Genomic DNA, 10860 nt, shown 5'->3' with positions numbered 1-10860 from the left:
TTCTCCGGTGTTGACCTTTGATGACCTGTGATGGTATTAAACTGCGACGGTTGTCTGTTTGACATCCAGCTTGATTAGTGTGAAATGTAACTTCCAAAATAAAGTTCATCAGCCGCGCTGCTTATCAAAGATCCAAAGTGAAGAACATGGTCAGAGCTCATATCCAAGTTTGAATTTACCCAGAGGTCCAGAACAATTAAAACGTTCATCACAATGTGGTTCTCTCAGAAACACAAGAGTACTTGACCCCTGCTAACCCTTCCGGGTACAAGTGGCCCTCAGAACCTCCGAGTTGACCCCTTGAGGCTGCCGTAGAAACGCTCTTCAGTTCCTCAGCAAACTTTGAGAGGAAATATTCAGCCTGGTCTTTGTGTGAACCTGTAGTTACACATTAGTTATCATGCAAATCAGGATTCATCCCAGAGACAAAGGCGGTGTCCTCCTCAGTGAGTCCCAGACCTCCATGTCTCCTTGAGGTCCTCCATGACGCTGGCCACGGTGGCCGCTCCGACAATAGCAGGATTACACAAAAACAACCCAGTGGACTCGGTGGAGGGGAGTACCACGGGCTAAGAAAGAGCCCATTATGTTTTAAGCAGATCAGTTTGAGAACTGCGTCTCAGTCGGTTAAAGGAAGTGTCTGACCTAGCAACCGCGTCGCCATGGCAACCTTTAATGGCGGTGGCCCTCAGCAACTTGATGGACATCTACTAATGAGCCTCCAGTTGATTTTACTCCACTTCAAACAATAAATAATGATTACAGCCGAACGATTAAACCCTGAAGTTTGTTCTGTATGAAAGAGAGATTTAAATTCTCTAGAGGGAGGATTTTAGGATTCAAATTAATTCAGAGTTCAACTTATTTCCCGTTACGAGCATGTGAGGGAGGCTTGTTGTTGGCGCCACCTGCAGGTCAACTTTATAAACACTTTCATTCGTTTAAAAGATGCTTTACTCAAAAGAATTGACAGTCAAGAGCTGACAAAAACATGGCTAACAAGTTTGCTGTGTTTACAACACTGGTAATAATTAAAATATAAATATATGCATAAATAAATAGATAATTTGATTATTTGAAGTATATTTTGAGGAAGAAAATCATTAACAAGATACTCTCTGGAAATAATCATAAAGAAACCAAAATCATTTATAAGAAATAAAAAATCATACATTCAGAAATGAATTGCCCAATGCAATTTGTTTCATATTTTCCATCCTTTTTTTCGTTCCTAGTTTCCATCTATGCCAACCAGTTTTCTTCCTCATCTCCGTGTTTTCTTACTTTTTTTTTCTAGTTTCAGTCTTTGTTTCCTTTAACATGACACACTGTAAAGATTTTCAAAATAATTGTGTTTTATTTCAAAACCTACGGGTAAAGAATTTGAATCGTTAATTTTAATTAAATCTAAAATTATTATATAAAGGTAAAATTACGTAGAAAACATGGAAAAACTAAATAGGCGTGTTTAAGTGATCGATTATAAATCACACACGTTAAAGATACTAAAATAAATGTGATCCTTAAAATAACTATAGGTAAAACATGTGTGTCATATTAGCAATTTGTTACTAAATATAATTTATATATTTATTATGTTCATACCAAGAGCTAAATATATAAAAAATAATTACTTAAAAAAGGTCTTAGAACAAGTAACTTGAGAGGTTATATTGATAAATAGTACAATATCAGTAACTCAGTTTTATGACTATTCATTATTCAAATTTAATTTGATTGTTTTTTTAAATGTATAAAAACAAAAGGACCGAGTGTGACCTTAATGCATCGCTTCGGTGTGAAACATCTCGTACACAAAAATGTTGTTATTGAGTCATTCCCGGCTCGTACTTAGAAGCTCTTCCTGAGCCTGTAACTCATCGTCTCAAGCCGCGCTGATCAAACAACTAATTAGGAAAACAGACACGGTTCAAAAATATGCTAAAGCGATTTCAGGGTCGCGACAGAAAAGCATGGACACACAACGACAACCTGAAAAGCAGACTGTGAAGGAATTCAGAGGAGCTTAGTGGGAATCAAGCTTATGTGTCGGAGGAATAAGGATTAAAAACAAGAGAAATACGTGTGAAGTTCTTCTGCGTCGCACACTGACGATCAAAACTGCTAGAAAATATCAATACACCGATATATAGCGATATTTATTTTCACGATACTGTATCGATATTAAATATACATATTTATAGTTTTTAGTTATTTAAAATATTAACTTATGCAGGTATTTAAATGTTTGTGTTCCGTAGGCCATAGTCTTTGAATCCTCTGCAGCTACAATGATAGAGATCCCGATGACTGAGGACGAGAGGATACAGTCGACTCCAGCAGCTTTTAAAGCTGATGTTTGGACATATTTTGGTTTCAAAACAAATTAAAGCAGTTACGGCTTCGTCAGGAGTCATGTGGTCTTTGAATTCAACACCAGAGTCAAGTACTTGACAATACTACAAATATATAAAATTGTATCCGAATCTCAATATATTGCAATATATCGTATATCTTGATCCGTATCTTATCTCCAAATGTTTGCCAATTGATGTTGCGTCATTATTTGTGTTTGCAGTTTCTAGTGAGATGTTTTCAGAGAACTAGTTATACCTACTTTTTTTCACACTCTTCCTCTCTCTTTGCGCTTGATGGATCTACTGACTCCTTTAATAAACATCTTAAGACGTTTCTATTTGTTCAGGCTTTTCCTTGATTTTCTGGAACTCCTGTGTTGTTCTCAGTATTATCTTGATCTTTAAAGTATATACTTTTTTGAGTATTGTTTTGATTGTTTAAGCGCTTTGTGACCCTGGTCTAGAAAAGCGCTATATAAATAAATATTACTTACTTACTTACTTACTTCTAGAAACAACTCATATCACTTTTTAGGGGGGAAAAAATGACATATCTAACATAATTTGACATGTAAACTTAAGGTGACACAAGAAATATTTTACTTTAACACCATTTGAACTCCTTCAGAGCAGAATAATCCTGAGATCTTGATTCTCACTGTCTTTCCAATCTGCCATCCATCCACTGGACCACTGCAGACTTGAATCTGAGGCAAATTAAACACTCTGCTCCGTCGGCTGGAGGTTAATTGAACTTGCTCGGCAGTAAAAAAGAAAAAACCCCAGGATGAATCGGCGTCGCCTGAGCCCTTCGCCAAAACAAGTTTCCATTACGCTCCGACAGAAATGAGCCAATCAGACGCGCTGTTCCTGTCGCTCATCCCTCCAGCTTCATTAACTTCCTGTTTCGCTGGCTGTTTCTGGTCTGCTTGACTGTGTAGCTTTAAAGCAAGTGTCATTCAGACGAGGGAAGGCTGCCTCTCACTTCATCACTGCAGGCTTTCAGAAACAAGAGCTTTTTGACTGATTCCATGTGATTCTAAAAGCTAGTTATGAAACCACAGAAACACTTTAGTAAGTAAATAAGTAAAAGTTATTTATTAAGCGCCTTTCTAGACCAGGGTCACAAAGTGCTTTAACAATAAAAAACAATACACAGTTAAAATATATACTTTAAAAGGCCAAGATACATAAGACAAACACAGGAGTCCCAGAAAATCTGCACAAATAAAAATGTTTTTAGATGTTTCTTGAAGGAGTCAGTAGACAGTAGAGAGCAACAAAGCTTAGGAGCAACAGCATGGAAGGATTTCATCTATTCTCATCATCTACTGTCCGCAGAAGTCTGGCCAAAAGTGGTCTTCATGGAAGAGTTGCGGCCAAAAAAAACATTCCTCCGACATGGAAACAAGGCCAAGCGACTCAACTATGCACAAAAGCATAGGAACTGGGTGCAGACAAATGGCAGCCGGTGCTCTGGACGGATGAATAAAAAATTAAAATACTGTAGCAGAAGGCAGTTTGTTTGCACAGGCAACAGTGAAACATGGTGGAGGTTCCTTCCAAGTTTACAGGCAGATACAGCGGTATGAAAAGGTTTGAGCACCCCTGTACATTTTCATGATTTTCCTTTATAAATCATTGGTTGTTTGGATTAAAAAATCCAGTTAAATATATATTATAGGAGACAAACACAGTGATATTTGAAAAGTGAAATAAAGTTTATATGATTTACAGAAAGTGTGCAAGAATTATTTAAACAAAATTAGGCATGTGCATAAATTTGTGCATCACAAAAGAAAAATTACTCAATATTTTGTGCATCCTCCTTCTTCAGAAATAACAGCCTCTAAACCCTTCCTATAGCTTCCAATTAAGGTCTGGATTCTGGTGGAAGGTATTTTGGACCATTCTTGTTTTAAAGATCCTCTGCAGTTCAGTCAGGTCTGATGGTTTCCAAGCATGGACCGCCTGCTTTAAATCACACCATAAATTTTCAATAATATTCAGGTCTGGGGACGAGATGGCCATTCCAGAACGTTTGTGGCATATGCAGAGAAAAGGCTTTTTCCGCATTATTCTTCCATAAAGCATCTCCTTGTGTAAAGTGCGCTGAATAGTTGAACGATGCACAGTGACACCATCTGCAGCAAGTTGATGTTGCAGGTCTTTGGAGCTGGTCTGTGGGTTGACTGTGACTGTTCTCACCATCCTGCGCCTCTTTTTATCTGAGATTTTTCTTGGTCTGCCACTCCGGGCCTTAACTAGAACTGTGCCTGTGGTCTTCCATTTCCTCACAATGTTCCTCACAGCTGAAACTGAGAGCCTAAAAGCTCTGAGATAGCTTTCTATATCCTTCCCCTAAACCATGATGTTGAACAATCATTGTTTTCAGGTCATTTGAGAGTTTTGAGGCTCCTATGTTGCCACTCTTCAGAGAAGATGCAAAGAGGAGAAACACTTACAATTGGCCTCCTTAAATACCCTTTCTCATGATTGGACTCACCTGTGTATGGAGGTCAAGGGTCACTGAGGTTACCAAACCAATTTTGAGTTCCAATAATTAGTGTTAAAGGTATTAAAATCAATAAGATATAAGGGTGCCTAAATTTATGCACATGTCTAATTTTGTTTAAATAATTCTTGCACACTTTCTGTAAAGCATATAAACTTTATTTCACTTCTCAAATATCACTGTGTTTGTCTCCTATAAGATATATTTAACTGGATTTTTTTAATCCAAACAACCAATGATTGATAAAGGAAAATCATGAAAATGTTCAGGGGTGCCCAAACGTTTTCATACCACTGTATACTTTAAAAGGCCAAAATACGTAAGACAAACACAGTAATCCCAGAAAATCTGCACAAATAAAAATGTCTTCAGATGTTTCTTTACGGAGTCAGTAGACAGTAGAGAGCAACAAAGCTTAAGAGCAACAGCATGGAAGGATTTCATCTACATCTACTGTCCGCAAGTCTGGCCAGAAGTGGTCTTCATGGAAGAGTTGCAGCCAAATTTCTTCGACATGGAAACAAGGCCAAGCGACTCGACTACTAACGAAAGTATAGGAACTGGGTGCAGAAAAATGGCAGCCGGTGCTCTGGACTGATGAATCAAAAATATTTGGCTGTAGCAGAAGTTTGTTAGCCTAAGGGCTGGAGAGCGGGACAATAATGAGTGTCTACAGGCAACAGTGAAACATGGTGGAAGTTCTTGCAAGTTTACAGGCAGAAACTTATCCATCATGCAATACCATCAGGAGGCGTATGATTGGCCCAAAATGTATTCTGCAACAAGACAATGACCCCAAGCATACAGTCAAGGTAATTAAGAAATATCTTCAGCGGAAAGAAGAAGAAGAAGAAGAAGAAGAAGAAGAAGAAGAAGAAGAAGAAGAAGAAGAAGAAGAGGTCCTTAAGTGAAGGTACAGAGCCCTGATCTCAACACCATGGAGTCTGTCTGGGATTACAGAAGGATTTGATCAGGATACATTGTATATCAGTTTTAAATGTATTTAAATGGGGGTTTATAATAATAATATATATATATATATATATATATATATATATATATATATATATATATATATATATATATATAATTGACTAATGGCGAAATAAAACCTGGAGATTAAAAGGTGACAATTTATGCATTTAAGCTGGTCATTACAGTTAAAAAATGTATATATAAAATGCGTCTTTTTGTTTAGTAAAGCCTGGTGTACGTATTTTTAGTTGTTTTAAATGTGTAAAAGATGAACAAATAATTATATTTTCACTTAAAATTTGTTCTTAAAAAAAAAAAAAAAAAGACTAAAGGGAGGAAACGGAAGTGTGAATGATCTTATAGATCACGTTATTAAAAAATAAAAATAAAAATAATTTAGATGTACTGTGTTTATAGATAAGATTTTGATTTGATGGAATCTATGCCTCCTCATCAAGTTATCATTAAGATCATCTCTCATGGACCAGTAGGGATTCCTTCACGATCTCCAACATGAACTGAAGCGACATCAGGGTAAGAAGCTCCCGTCCCTGGACAAAACTGAGGGTCTGATAATGATTTACACGACTGGTTCATGAGCAGAGGGTCAAAGTCTACCTCTATAATCCACAGAGGAAACAGCAGAGGCTCGACCTGTGGCGCCGTGTTGTCAGCAGCTTTCTCTGGAGCTCACAACTCAAATCAGGCTCCTGCGTCCTGTCATCGCCTCAGCATGAGATGCTCCAGCTTCCTGCAGCCTTTTTACACTCGTGTCCAGTTCTGTATCTGTTTCCTAGTTTCCGTCCACCTTTCTTTCTCCCCTCCGAGTTTAGTTTCAGTTTTCTCGTTTCCTTTTCTTGTTTAAAAGTTCCCTTCCTTTGTTCGTAGTTTCCTAGTTTCTTTAGATCCTTTTTTCTTTCCTCTTTTTCTAGTTTCCTAGATTTATCATAGTTTCCTTCCATTTTCCCAAGTCTCCATTCTTGTTTCCTTAGTTCCTTGTTTCCTTACTTGTTTCCTAGATTCATTTATTTTTCTTTTTTTTTAACTATGTTTAGTCCTTGTTTTCCTCATTTGGTTTTTTCCAAGTTCCATTTCTTGTTCGCCATTTTCCTTCCTAGTTTCCTTATATCCTAGTTTCGTTGTTTCCTAATTATTTTCATGTTCTATAGTTTCCTTCTTTTACGTCCTAGTTTCCTTTTTTATTTTGCCTTCTCGTTTATATTTTCTTTCCTTGTTTCTTCATTCAATTCCTCGCCTCTGAATAGCCATCATCACCATGTAAATAATAATAATTTAGATAAGTAATAAAGATGTTTTCGCAGGAACAACTTTATCAAACCTGAAACGTTGTCGAGTTCAGCTGTTTGGCCGCTAGATGGCAGTAAATCACTAAAGGTTTTATTCATTCAATTACCGTCAGCAAGACGATACTGTATAAATGCTGATAGAAAGCATGCATCTGTGTCATCTCTGACCAACGCTTTAGAAAATGATTTCATTGTACTTTTATCTGCCACTATCCAGCCTCCCACAAATGACTGTCCAATAGTGATGTATTTTCACGCTCAAGTGCAACTTTTATTTTATGCTAACAACTGACGTTTTCTGTTGAGTGAGAAGAGAAAACGCAAAATTATTTCCCAAGAGTCTGGAAATCATGATTGTATTTTTTAAAAGTGCTACCAAGTCCCCCTTTAACAACGTTCCACTTTTCCTCTTTCATCATCTCGGTGCAAATGTTTAACATCCTGAATCAAGTTTAATTGAATCCATTAAAGTAGCAACATTTGTCCATTATTGTTACGTCATGTTGTCTGGAATAATTAGTAGTGATAAAGTGGATCCAGAACTAGCTATTATTATAATGTTTATGTCATAACGACTAGTGTTGCTTTAGAACAGTTCATCAGAGAACGAACAATGAAAGATTTATGACATTGCAATGACGTTGTTTGGACATGCGAGGGAGCCAGACAAGAGTTTTAAGAACTTACGTGTTGTCGCTTTAAAAATCTATTTTTGCTTTACATTTGCTCTTACTTTCTTTGATCGTTGATGTCAAATCATCCATCCCGGATACACTGTGGGTGATGTATCTAGGCATGGCCTGTGGCAAACAGTGTGGCAGTAGAGTTGCTAAACTCACCTGCACAACACACACAGCAAGGACACAAACCAGCGCTACATTTTCGCACAAGAATCCTGTCAACCTTTCATTGATGTTTTTGAACTTATTTGGTTAAAATGTTATTAAACTTATAAAACACAAATCATAGGTTATTTCTAAATATTCACACAAATTAAACCTAAATAAATTATTTAATTTTAATCGGTTAATGTGATATCTTGTCTTGTGAATTGGTTTCAAATCTACTACCATTTTTATGTAATTGTACACTTTATTGTCGTTGGCATGTAGAGTAAAAAGAGAAAGCAAGGAAAGAAAAACTGTGATTTCAGGAGTGTTTTGTATATCAGCTGTTGGTTGCCGTAGCAACCCTCCTTCCATCTACCTTTTGTGCATTTTCTCTGGCAGTGAATTAAAGTTATCGACTTTTATATCTATTGGATTCTTTTGACTTCTGCCAAATGTCCTTCGGTGTTCTCTGGCTTCTCCTTCTCCTCTGAGTGATGGCACCGTCCTGGGTACATAATTATAGCCAAGAAAATAAATTAGACAAATACTTAAAGCATAGTAGTATTTTAGGTTTGTAGAATTGTAGAATGAATCTGCTCAGGAGCCTAATCAAACGCATACCATTTGTTAAGTAAGGTGTATTTATTTCAGGATAAAAAAAAACACAATTTATACATTGACGTATTTGATTTAATACAAATAAATAAAAAATAAATGTTTAATTAAATCCTGTATATAAAGTTGGTCTGTCCGTCAGTGTAGTGATGTGCTGATGAAGCTTCATGAATCAAAGTCATGTTGTTTAGAGGTCAGTAGGTGGCGCCATCACTTTAAAAATGATGTGATGTTTTATTAGAACAGGAAAATAGAGCAGGGACCGCCATCTAGTGGACTCTGAAAATAATGACACTGCTTCAGCGTGTGTACACATGATATTATTGTCGAAATAAACACAAAAACTGCGCGACGAAAGAAAAAATCAACACAAAGACTTTAAATGAAGATTTAAGGGAGAGGGCAACTGGATCTGGTCAAGGTTAAGGGGGCACAAGGGGGAGAAGAACCCTATGAAAATCATTATATTCAAATGTAAGTTTCTCAAATATTTAAAAGATTTGATGATTTCAAGAATTTTATCTTCTTTTATATCCATGAGGTCTTTAACCTGCTTGTTTCAAATATATCTGTTACACCAGGGAAACACTGTCCATACATGTTTATAAAGACACACCTGAAAAGTGTTAAACAAGGTATCCTTGTTATTTAATTTTTAATTTTTACTGCAGATGACCTTTGAACTTCCTTGTTTCACCCAAAAGCACCTGCCTTTACGGTGGTTAACACAACAGAGATGCCAATGAATAGAGACGTCGACCTGAGGTCAAACTTCATCACAAGCTGTCAGTTTTGGGGGTCACCGATGGCGACCCGTTGCAGTCTGATCTTGACCTCTGACCCTACTGTGATTATTAACTTTTTGTCGAGGCTATGAACAACAAAAAACTTTGAAATGGATGGGCTCGAACAAATATCAAATGTTTCGCTGACAAAATAACTTTTAAGACGACTGAGTACCGCGGGGTCGAAAGGTCGAGAGCGGATACAAAAAAAGGTCAGAATTGTCGAGTGCGACTATTTTCCAGCGGCTAATCCGTCAAACGTAGCTGCTGTTGAGTACACAGGTTGATTTCTGCGGTGGAAACTAGATTATTCAGCCGTGTAAACCTTTCAAACACTCGTATAAAGGCTTTAGCAAGTGTGTAAACGCAGCGTGTGCACTGACTCCGCTGCTGCATGGGCATTCACACACGAGCACACACACACACACACACACACACACGCTCATGCTGCCGCGGCTGCTAATCCAAAGAGCTGACGACACTGTTTGTGTCACAGTGTGGGCGCACACTTGGTGGTAAATACATCTGATTTGTGCTGCGACTCCTCAGCCTTACCTTCTCCCCTCAGTGTCAGAGTGTGTGCGTGTGATTACGTGTGTGTGTGTTTTTCAGGGTATCGTGTCAGTTTATAATCCTGTCAAGCTGAGGAACCTGGAATGATAGGAACAACATTCCAGGATGAATGAGACACTCTGTCACCACAGCAACATTGTAATACCTGCTTTTCTTAGCAAAGCTGCACGTAAAAAAGAAGTAAAGACTGCTGATGTTCCTTTGGGCAAAGACGTCATAAATGGACTTACTCATCTTAACTTTCTCCTATCAAATACACAAATTATATAGTGTACTTGCTTTTAATGACATTTACAAATTATTGATTAAGTATATTAGTTAAGGTCTGGGGGCTTAACCCGGCCCACTAAGTCATTTTACACAAGATTTGCTCAAAGTACAATAAAGTTAATGTTGTGTAACTATAATAATGTTTATGATAGGTAAGTCAGTAAGTAAGCAAGTAAAGGTTATTTGTAAAGATCTTTCTAGACCAGGGTCACAAAGTGCTTGAGCAATCAAAAACAATACACAGTTAAAATATATACTTTAAAGATCAAGACACATAAGACAAACACAGGAGTCCCAGAAAATCAGGGAAAAGCACAAATAAAAATGTCTTAAGATGTTTCTTGAAGGAGTCAGTAGATCATCAAACACAGAGGGAGAAGAAGATCGTTCCAAAGTTTAGGAGCAACAGTCTGGAAGGATTTCTCTCCTCTGGTCCTGAACCGTGTTCAGGAACCATCAGTAGATTCTGATCCACAGACCTCAGAGCCCGAGCTGGGGTGTAAGGCTGGATCAGATCAGTGATGTAAGGAGGAGCCTGGCCATGAATAGATCTGAAAGTAAAAAACTGAATTTTAAAATGGATCCTGAAAGAAACTGGCAGCCAGTGAAGAGTTTTAAGGATCGGAGAAACGT

This window comes from Callionymus lyra, chromosome 3 (genome assembly GCF_982586985.1).
Source record: "Callionymus lyra chromosome 3, fCalLyr1.hap1.1, whole genome shotgun sequence".
NCBI classification, from domain to species: Eukaryota; Metazoa; Chordata; class Actinopteri; order Syngnathiformes; family Callionymidae; genus Callionymus; species Callionymus lyra.
The sequence above is the reverse complement of the archived record's forward strand: the minus strand, read 5'-3'. Positions refer to the sequence as shown.